A 12,098-nucleotide genomic window follows, 5' to 3' on the forward strand; every position below is an offset into this window, starting at 1 on the left:
CAGTGTTTTGTTCCAGAAGTTAAAAGCTGTTTGATGGAAAAAAATCTGGGCTTTAAAGTTTTATTGATTATAGACAATGTTTTATTGATGATAGACAATGTCCATCCTGTTTTAGAACACCTGAATGTGGATTTTTTTTTACACCTAATGCAACATCCAACCACGGTGTGATTGCTACCTTCAAAGCTTATAAAGGTAGCGGTCTTATGTTCTTACTACATAAGAACATTCCAGTACATTTTGGATAAACTGGATATGGATCATTTACTGACAGTTATTGATATGAGGAAGAAATTTTCTATTTTTGGATTGCACCAAACTTGCTAAGTTGGCATTATCAGAATTGAAATCAACTTTAAATGCATCCTGCAAAGCTACTTGGCCAGAATGTGTGAAAAAGAAAAATCGTGTACCTTTGCATATAACTGAGTATCCCAATATCATCAGATTAGCACATTCAATTTGTGGAGAAGGATTTGATGATTTTTCGTGTGCAGATATTGAAGACTCGATGATTGACAAGGCTGTTAGTGATGATGAATTAATAAAAACTGCCCTTGAGAATCTTAATGAAAAAAGTGATGATGAGATTCTACTCACTGCAGGATTAATTAAAGAAGGGCTTCAAATTAAAGAAGGGCTAGTAAAGTTGCCAAGTCATTTTCTTACACATGGTCCAAATACTGAACCAGCTGAACAGTTTAAACGTGAACTGAAGTCATGTAGGTGCAAAAATTATACAAAAACCCAGTCAAAACAGGATTTCGGCGATTAATTACAGAGTTCATGGTAAAAAAAGGCAACCTTCAGAATTATTGGAAACTGCTAATTTAGTTCCATTTGCTGAAGAAAATGTTTCGCCATTGCGTATGAGCAGGACGACCAAAGTGTTTCAAGTGATGGAAGTGATTTAATTCCACTCTCACACCAAAGAATGCTGCTACTGTCAGAAAGTGATGACAAATAAAATTTAACTAATAACCATATGCGTTGGTGTATTTGAACCTTTTCGAATATCTGCTTTAATAGTGACACTATTTTCTTTAAGAGATGAATATATATATATATATTTTTTTTTTGTTTGTTTGAAAATAACTTATTGTTCATATCGGGGTTTCACATCTGGAACCGTTCTTCTATTTTTTCATATGCACTCTATTCTTTTTTTTACATAGTTTTCATTTACACGATTTTTTCTGGAACCAGTGTACCGTGTAAATGGAGAATTGGGTGTACAGGCAACTCTCATATAAAGCTATAATGCAGTTTCGATATAACACAGTCTACAAACTGTAGTAACCCTTTATCTTCTAGTATATTTTTCACTGTGCGACTTAAAAATCAAATTTTATCTTCGTTAAATTTGTGTCTGCCCGTATGCGAATGTAGTTATAAATAGTGAATTTATTTATATTTATATTGGGGAAATACCCTTTAGCACACATGTATGTCAATTGTTTGCCGTATTTATTGTTGAAAATTGTCTTTGTTTCTGCCAGGAAAGCTCGTTAAAAATCACAAGTGTGTTAATCTCAAGCTGGGCACTTTATTTTCTAGTGAGTTACATAATTAATATGTAATGCTAGTTTTAAGTAGAAAAATTTATTTTTCTAGTAATGGCCACTAAAACTGCAACGAAAGGAAAAAAAAACAACATTGAAAAGAAACCTCATTTCTCTTGAAGAGAAAATTAAAATTTTCCTATGAAATGGCTCAACAAGTCCACCCTACCTGTTTATTGGGCCAGCAAAAAAGCATGGGTTACACCTAGCATGTTTGAAAATTCGGAATCAAGTGTTTTGTACCTGATGTAGAAAATTACACACACAAAAAAAGAATATTGACTTCAGAATTCTACTAATTTTAGATAACGCACCAGGCCACCCAACAAATTTAAGACATCCGAATATTGAAATGACTTTTTTGCCGCCTAATATTACTTCACTTATTGTACCACTCGACCAAAGAATAATATCAACATTTAAGTGATATTATATTTGTCGAACATTCCAATTAATTAAAAAAGAAATGGAATCTAATCCAAACATAACACTGTCTCAAGCATGGAAAGAGTTTTCAATATTGAATTGTGTGAAAATTATTTCTCTGACCATTAAGGAATTACAACCCCCTACACTGAATGCTTGCTGGAAAAAAATATGGCCTGATGCTGTTCTGGAACAAAATTTCATACCTCTAGTGGGTGCCGAGCTACGTCGTATAATAAACGTCGCACACGTTTTTGGTGGAGAGGGCTTTGCGATACGGTTGAAAACGAAATTAGTGAATTAATTGATGGGGAAACAGATTTAAATGAGGAGAAACTGGTGCAATTAATAGATGACGTTGAACCAAATGGTGGGGAAAATTCTGTTGAAGATTCTGATTGTGATGAATCCGTTAAAGAATTTCAGTTGAAAGAAATTAGCAGAAGGATTGGACTTAGCAAGAAAGTTTGGAAGTTATTTTACGGATAATGATCCCTCATTGGAGCGCTCCAGAAAATTCACTAGACAATTGGATATTTGTTTAGCTCTGTATTATGAACTTAATAAAAAATTGCAACATAGTAGTAAGCAATGTCTTATTACTGACTTCTTGATAACTAAATCAGCCAAAGTATGCAATGAAAATTGCACAAATGATGTCCAATAGATTTCAAGTGATGAAGATGTCTGGCCACTCGTAAATAAAGAACATCTACGAAATGTTATTTTTGAAGACAGTGATGACGATTAAAATACATATGCACTTTATTTTATTTTGCCTAAAACATTTATGCATTATATGCAATGAAGTTTGCATATACAATTATAATTTTTATAAGTTTGTACATACATATGTATTTGTTTCGCAGTTTATATGTTTTCTTAACTTACACGAATTACCTGAATTAAATAAAAATATATTTTTGTTGAATATGTCATTGTTTATATAATAAAAAGAAACCAATTTCGGAACATAATCCTACTTATTCTATGTGATCTGAGTCTTGCATAATGCAATTTATATAACGTGGCATTTCTCTGGAACCTAACATCCGCATTATACAAGGGTTACCTGTACTTTCATGGAAAATATGCTGCTGATCATTTCTCCTCTTTCATCCCAAGCTGTAATAAATCAGATTATCTGTCATTCAGCATCAATTTACCATCCAGCTTCAAACTTGCCTTCCTTCTCTTTTATTCCATCTATTTTGATACAGTCTTAACAACTTTCAGTTGTTCAAGAAACACACCAACATATTCCTTCTTTCTTCACACAGACACACAACACCGATGTATTTACACTCATAATTAAGTTTAACGTTACGAATACATTACAGAAAAATAATTAAATGCAAGTTGAACAGTTCCTAGATTTCATTTCTAGGAACTTGATTCTTGATGATGTCACAGAGACATCATCAAGAATTCAATATTAAAATTGTAAAAACACACAAAAACAGTAAGTAGAAGCACTTACATTAGAATTCTCAAGTCTTTTTTTTTTTTTTTTTTTTTTCATTTGATTCTCTGAAAGTTATCAAAGGCATGGTCATTTAGATCTGAATGACTATAGTTGTGGTGAATGATGTATTTCTTTTGTTATCCAAGGCAGATGTTGGCAGATTTCCAAGTTTCACCGTAATATGATAAATTTTAAGAAAAAGTAACTCTGTAAACACTTGGAACAGAGAGGGGAAGGAGTGGATCCTTAAGAGAGCAATCCTTAAAGTCTGAGCCATGCAGCCAAATAGAGGACACATCATCAGGGTTGAGATTGTCATTTTATGCCTGGACTTCCCTTTTCTATTGCCAACTTTTATATGGAAACTTTTGAGCATCATGTTCTAAATGCTTCTACTTTAATACCTAAATTTGGCTCAGATATGCTGACAGTATTTTTGTTATTTGGTTATTATCTTCTTCAACCACCTGGATAAACAACAGAAATGCATACAATTCACCATTGAAATTGAAAACCAGAACACACTTCTATTTCTGTATATGCTTGTTGCATGTCTTTTCCTCTGACAGTCTATCTCTCTCTCACTATCTACTGTAAGCCTACGTATACTGGCCAATATGTACATATAGACTCTTATGACCATCCAACACCAAAACTGGATGTCATTAACAGCCTCAGAAACATAATAATCATTTGCTTTAATGAGCAAGCTCTTAAACACAAATAACTATTAGGAATACTTTTATAAACATTGCCGTAGCAAAAATACCATCAATGAAATTCTTCATCTTCTTTTCAGCCATTTTCTGTCCACTGCTGGGCGAAGGCCTCCTCCAGTTCTTTCCACCTTTCTCTGTTCTTGGCAATGGTTGACCAACTTTCCCCAATAAACTCTGACAGTTCATCACTCTACCACCTTCTTTTAGGACGTCTCCTCGGCTTCATTTCCCTTCTTTAGGAATCTTGTTCGTAAGTATGGTGGTCCATCGCTCATCTTCTCTTCTGGATAAATGTCCGGCCCATTTCCATTTTAGTCGCTTGTGGTGAAGAATGTTGTCAGTGATGCAAGTCTGGCTTCTTATCCAGGTGTTTCGCTTATCTTTTAATGTGATGCCTAGCATCAACCTCTCCATTTTTCTTTGAGTTGTTAATTTATTTGCCAGTGCTCTTGTTAGTGACCAAGTTTCGCACCCATATGAGATGACTGGAAGTATACACTGGTTAAATGTCTTCCTTTTTAAACAGAGTGGGACATCATCGTTTTGAAAAATGTTTTTCAATTTTCTGAATGCACTCCAGGCAAGTTTTGTTGAACTCTCCTATTTATTTCCTTTTGTAGTCCACAATTTAGGTCAATGAGATGACCTAAGTATGTATGTGAAGAGACTTTCCAAAAAAAAATTATTTTCTATTATTAGTTTATATGATTTTAGTTTTTTCTCTGTTTATCTTTAGACCGACTTTTCTGCTTTCATGATATAGGTCTTCTATCATTATATTAAGGTCTTCTGGAGTGTTTGCAAAAATTACGATATCATCTGCATATCTTAGATGTGTGAAGTTTCTGTTATTAATTTTTATACCAAGGTTTGTCCAGTTTATATTATTAAATATTTCTTGAAGGACTGCTGTTGAAAGATTTTGGGTGATAGAGAGTCTCCTTGTCGGACACCTTTTTCAATTGATATTTTATTGCTACTTGTGTGAAGTTGGATTGTTGCTGTGCAGTTAGATATATTGCCTGGAGGAGATCCATATATTCTCCAGGAACTCCCTGATTCTGGAGTGCATTGATTATTGCGTTAGTTTTGATGGAATCAAACGCTTTTTTTTCGTAATCAATGAAGGCTAAACAGAGAGGCAATTGGTTTTCTTCTGCTTTTTCTATTATTTGTTTTACTGCATGAATATGATCAGCTGTGTTGAAATCTTTATAATCCTGCTTGTTCTATTGGTTGATTTCAGTCTAGAAGAGGTGTTAACCTGTTTGTTATTACTTTTGTGAGAATTTTGTACAGATTAGAGAGAATACTAATTGGTCTATAGTATTCTCTCTAATCTTCTTTGTCCCCTTTTTTTAAATAACAGTATCAGAGTAGCATTTTTCCAATTTTCTGGTATCTTCCCCTCTTCTAGGCATAAATTTAGTAAGTTTGTGACATGGTGAATTATATTGTTTCCTACCCATTTAATTAATTCTATGTAAATTAGGTCTTCACCAGGACATTTTCCATTTTTCATTTGTTTTAATGCTTGTTTTATTTCATCTGAAGTGAATGGGGGGATGAATTCCATATGCAATGGAGAAGAGTTATTTATATTTGATTTATCTGTTGAAGGATCACTATAGAGTTCTTTATAAAATTCTTCTAGCCTGCGTAGGATTTGTTCTTGGTTCCTTATGGTAGTTCCATTCTTATCTTTTATTGCAGTTATTTGACTTTGCCAACTGATAAATATTTTCTTAGTATTTTCATATTTTTATTGTTTTTGATTGTTTCTTTTATTTTTTTAGTGTTATAAGATCTTATTTCATTTCTCATCTTTTTCCTTATTGTTTTGCATAGTTCTGCATATTCTATTTTAGAAATTAAGTTTTTGTCTTGTTTCATATTTCGTCTCTTTTTTAGTAGTTTTAGGGTTTCCTCTGAAAGTTTATGGTCTTTTTGTTGTTTGTTGTTTTTAAATTCGTTGGCTGTTGAGATTATTACTTTAGGTTTTTGCTCATTTTATTTATGTCTTCTTCTTCTTCAAATATATTTATTATGTCTAGTTTTTGATTGAGTTTTTCTTCATAATCCTTCTTCTTGTGTTTGAAGGGGTTTAAGTTAAAACTTCTCGATTTTTTGTTGTTTAGCCATTTGATTCTTTCCAATTTGGGGTTTATTTTAATTTTGGCTCTGACTAGTCTGTGGTCATTTCCTGTTTTTACTTGATTTAGTACTGAAGTATCTTGAACTATTTTTTTATTATTACACAGTATATAATCTATTTCATTTTTTATTTTTCTGTTTGGACTTCTCCATGTCCATTTTCTTTTGAGGGCTTTCTTAAAAGATGTATTCATAACATAAAGCTTGTTAATAGAGAATTCTGTAAGAGCCATTCCTGAGTTGCTGCTTGTACCATATATGTATGGCCCTATTGTATCTATTTGGCGAATGGGATGACCTACTTTGGCATTAAAATCACCCATTACTATAGTAAAGCTTTGATTGCTATTCCTTTTTTTTATCTAGAGTGTGCTGCAGTGAGTCATAAAATGCATCTATCTCTTCATCAGTGTGGGATGAGGTGGGAGCATATATTTGGATGATCCTGATTTTAAGTTTAGAGTTTATTTTAAGTATAATTTCAATTATTCTTTCATCTGTATAATTAAATTCATTCTATAAGGTGTGTAATTGTTTTCTTAATTAGAAATCCCACTCCATATTGTCCTTTAGTTTTCCCATAATAGTATAGGTAGTCTTCATTTTTTAGTTTTATTAAATGTTCATCCTGCCTGTGAACTTCACTTAAACCTATGATGTCCCATTTAATATGTTTTAGTTCTTGCTGTAAGATGGTAAGATCTTCCTTAAGTGTTCGACAATTAAATGTCCCTTTGCCATGACTCATTACGACACCATGTTTCCTGAGGGGGGGTCCACATGAAGGCATGATACTAAGACTTCCTGGGTATGGCCCTCCAGACTTCACCGAAATATTGGCACTGACATCTATATCACTTCCATCAGGGTTTTTGACCGTGTTGTAGGTTGCTAGCCCACCACGGAAATTCATCCCAGGCTTAAACTGTGCTCAACATGCTACAAGCATGACTGATGGCTAGTCAGCCAAGATCCTGGTAGGAGAACACAGCTAATCCCCCCCCCCCCCCTTCATAAGACCTAAAAATAAAAATTGATTACCTTAAACTGGTGATGGTGAACCTTTTAGGCTTGACATATCAAAAATTTGGAAAATGCCTAACTTGACTCTGCTGGTATCTCCACTCCCACCCCAAACAAAAGAGAAACAATTCCTTACCTATTCATCTATTTAAAAAAAAAAAATGTAGTTCAATCGTGTGGTGTTATGCATTATATATTGAAACGTTGAATAAATTTCTTTAATAGAATCTCCTTCACTGAGGGCCTTTTCATGCTGAGCTGAGGCCGTGTACTGCTTATTTCTCAGCAGCTACACTCTTTGTAGTGTAGCTGCTGAGAAACATATTCCTTCCTTTCTTCCTCACTTTTTTCCAAAAGCCATTCATGATTTGTTTCGAAATGTCTTTTTACATTCCATGTTCTGCTTACTGCTGTTTCATGGCACAATAGGTACTATGATTTGACATTTCTGTCAGTAATAGCGTACTTCTCAGTCTATGCATCTCGAAAGTTTCAGCCACTTTCTTTATCACTCAATTGGGATTTTTTAATTTGAGGTTCCTCCATAAAAGGGCTAGAATATTAAAGAAATAAAACCTTTGTATTACAAGTTACGAATTTCACAAGAAATGATAAATTGTCGAATGGGCACAAAATAATTCAATGCATTTCTTGTTCACACAATGCTGAACTGAACTCATATAGGGAGAATAGTTGTTGTTGTTAACGGGTGTTGGTGAATGCTGGTGTGTAACCGTTAATACGTGTGTCATAGGTTAACCATCACTACCTTAAACCTTAGTTATTCCATACATTAAAGGGATATCAGAAAAACTAAACAAAATACTATGCAAATACCACCATAATGCCTCCCCCCCCCCTTCCTACAAAATTAAAGAACTTATTCAACTCTTCCAAAGATCTCCTTCTTCCTATAGTCTACCCTGGAACCCATGGAATTCAAAACACCTGTAATTTGTCATATACAGGTGATTTATGATATTTCTTTCCAGAAAAGGGAATAATACAAATGACTTATCAAATGTAACGGAAAATCTGGCCTTTTTGATCATTCCTTGGATTCTCTATACAGAGCAGGGTGCATTTCTAGCTCGCCTCCACATGGTGCACCCTGAATAATACTAAATGAGCTAGAGTGATTGCTGGCAGTCAGACCTATTTTAATGATCTCCTGGCTATAGACACATGAAATCACAAGCTATATTATTATTATTATTACCACCCCAAGACCTCATGGAGTCAAAGACTCATCTGGGAGGTCCTTTTATCACACACACACACAGCCCATCATACCATGTTTTAAACACATTCAAATTCTTTGCAGACACCACATTCTCAGGCAAGGCATTCCAATCATTCACAACTCTAACTCTGCATGAAAAAAAACCTGCCTCTCACTCCCCTACTCACACCCTCTTTATACAGTTTCCAGGGATGACTCCTGATCTCCCACTATTCTCTGTAAAACTTCTCCAGCATTGATCCTATAACAACCCCTTACCAACTTGTAGGTCTCTATCATATCTCCCCCTCTTCCTCATGTCCACCAGACTCTGCAAATTGCATCTTCTCAATCTTTCTTCATACTCGACATTCCAGAGGTCAGAAACTACCTTAGTCAGTCTCCTTTGGAAGACTGACTAAGGTAGTTTCCGACATTTCTTCCAACATTTCTTCATCCTTCTGAAAACCCGGTGACCAAATCTGGGCACAATAGTCCACGTGTGGCCTAATCAAAGCCTTATACAACGGAACAAGAATCTCCCTACTTCTACACATCAGTGTCCTCTGCATCATTCCCAGAAGCCTTTGTGTTGTCTTCACAATTTAGGCAATGTGTCCTCTAAATTTTAGATCCTTATCCGCTATCACCCCCAGATCTCTTATTTCCTCTACCTCCAACAATATATTCTCACCAAGCATAAATTCTGCATCCCATCTTTGTTTTCCAAATTTTAAAACCTTAGATTTTGCAACATTGAACTCAGATCCCCATTTCCGTGCCCAATCACTCAATCTATTCAAGTCTTCCTGTAAGGCCACAACATCTTCACTACACTTCATGGTTCGTCACAACTTTGCATCATCTGCAAACAACTGAATATCTCCATCCAAATCTTCACCTATATCATTAATATATAAGTTAAACAGCAATGGACCTAAAACAGACCCCCTGAGGCACTCCACTAGTGACTTTCCTTTTCCAGGATATTACTCCCCCATACACAACTTGTTGATACCTATCAGATAGCCAGTCTCCAATCCAATGCACCAATCTAATATCCAACCCCATCTGCTGTAGTTTGACTGTCAACCTATCATGAGGTACTCTATCAAAAGCCTTTGTGAAATCCAAGTATATTACTGTGTATCCTTTTCCTCTGTCCAAGGAAGCAGTCACTTTATTGTAATAAGTAAGCAGATTACTAAAACATGACCTCCCTTTAGCAAATCCATGCTGTCCATCAAAGATAATACCATTATTATCAACCCAACTCTGGATCCTAGTTCTCACAAGCTTCTCCAACAATTTAACTACAACACCTGACACACAGATATGCCTATTGTTTGATGCTTGAGTTCGATCATCTCCTTTATGAAGTGGCACAATCTTGCCCTCCTTCCACTCCTTAAAAACTTGACCGAGCGCAAGACTCATATTAAAAAAATATGTCAAGGCAGATGTCAACTCCCTGGCACATTCTTTCAGAATATGTGGTGATATATTATCAAGTCCCACAGCCTTATTAACATCTAGTTTACTCAACTCCCCATACACCTCTTGCTCACTTACAGTCAGTCTCTCCTCCCCATCATCAACTGCTCTCAATCCCTCCATGAAGTCACATTCACAAAATTGAAAGATCTTTATGAACTGCTCATCTCCACCACACATTCTGCATCAGCTGTCTTTATACCATTTTCTCCAATCAATGTCATCCTTCCATAATCATTCTTTCTTTTGCTGGCTACATATCAAAAGAACTCCTTAGGATTCTTTTTGGCTTCATTAGCCAACAGCTGTTCATACCTCTCTTTAGCTACCCTCACCAACCAAGTCACCCTCCTTGCTTGGTCTTTGTAGATCTCATGGAATTGGTTATTTCCACTTCTCTTATGCTGCCCCCACAATACCTTTTTCTCTGTATCGCATGCTTAATCTCTTTATTCATCCATCTCACACCCACCTTATTTAACCTTCTCACCCTTGGAATACATTTAGACATTGCATCTTGCATCTACTAAACAGTTTTTGAAAATCTCCCAAGCTGCATTGATCTCTTTTCCAGCTAACTCCTCATTCCATGCAAAACCGCAAGCTGTCTCCTGAACTCTTCATAATCACCCCTCTTGTAGTTCCACAATCACTGAGCTTTTTTTTTTTAGGACGACACGACAAGAAAGCTGGATATTAATTTCCAGATTTGCCAATTAACATTAAAGGAATCAGCTTTGCCAAAAGTTAGTATCTCTCAAAAATCTTTTGAGAAATGATATAGGTATAGCTTTCATTCAAGAGACATATGCAGATTATGAACAACAATTGAAATCTAGAGGAAGAATTGCAGGGTATGATATTCTAGGAGCAACATATCACCAAGCTCATGGCTGTGCAACTTATGTATGCAATAATATAGAGAATGCTCACTTAACATCAGCACATATTAATCAGAATGTACGCACTGTCATATAGCGAGCATTGAAGATCTCACAATGGTTAACATCTATAACTCTCCCCTGGTTGAATGGCCACTTGAATAGTCCTACTATCTACATAGAGAATTTTAACAGCCATCAAACCCTGTGGAATTGGGCTGAGCAAAATCTGAGCTTAATATTTGATTTGAAGGATAGACCAACCTTTAAAGCTACAGGATGGAATAGGGAATACAACCCAGACCTCTTCTTTGTTACCCAAAATTTGCAAAATCAGCTGCTAAACACAACAAGATGAGTCCTTGAAGATTTCTCGCATAGCCAACATCACCTAGTATTGGTAGAAGTAGGAATACAAATACCGATAATACAGTGCATTCCTCAACCAAGATGGAATTTTAGGAAAACGAACTGGCAGGATTTTTCACAAGAACTGGATAAAGGAGTAAGATGGATACCACCTATGTGTGTATATGAAAACTACAACAGATTCATTGGAGAAGTCAACAGCGAAGAAGTATGTTCCAAGGGATTTCTGAAAGGAATACATACCTGGCTGGAATAAAGACTGTGAAAAGCTACCAAGTCTATTTAGAATCTGGCAACTGTGACATAGCTGATGAATTACTCCAGAGGCTTGATAACAAGCGCAGAGAAAAATGGCTAAAAACTACAGAGAATTTAGACTAAAAAAAATCAAGTAGAAAAGTATAGAGCCTATTAAAGAAGTTAGGTGGAAGTAACCCAGTCACCTCTAGGTGATCTTTTGGTGATTCCAGATTAAATTGCCTGTCGAATAACCTCACTATCTGAAGCCCCTTGATATTATCAACACGACAGAGAGGCATGGGAGTGCTAAAGGAGGAGAGAACGGAAACAGTAGGAGAGATGGAATGAGAGAGAGGCAGAGGAGTGCTAGAGGAGGAGAGAATGGAAACAGTAGGAGAGACGGAATGAGAGAGAGAGAGAGGTATGGGAGTGCTAGAAGAGGAGTAAATGGAAACAGTAGGAGAGAGGGAATGACAGAGAAGTATGGGAATGAAAGAAGAGGAGAAAATAGAAACAATAGGAGAGAGGGAATGGTAAGAGGTA

The 12,098-nt window shown here is 35.6% G+C and overlaps 1 protein-coding gene across 1 annotated transcript in view; it reads left to right on the forward strand.

Moving 5' to 3' along the window:
- Nucleotides 1-12,098, forward strand: part of LOC150100586 (glycerol kinase 3-like) — a 473,098-nt gene that overhangs the window by 32,447 nt on the left and 428,553 nt on the right. The gene's annotated exons all lie outside the window — the stretch shown is intronic.

This window comes from Typopeltis vanoorti, chromosome 12, assembly GCF_054136105.1.
Source record: "Typopeltis vanoorti isolate ZY-2024b chromosome 12, IOZ_Tvanoo_1.0, whole genome shotgun sequence".
NCBI lineage: Eukaryota > Metazoa > Arthropoda > Arachnida > Uropygi > Thelyphonidae > Typopeltis > Typopeltis vanoorti.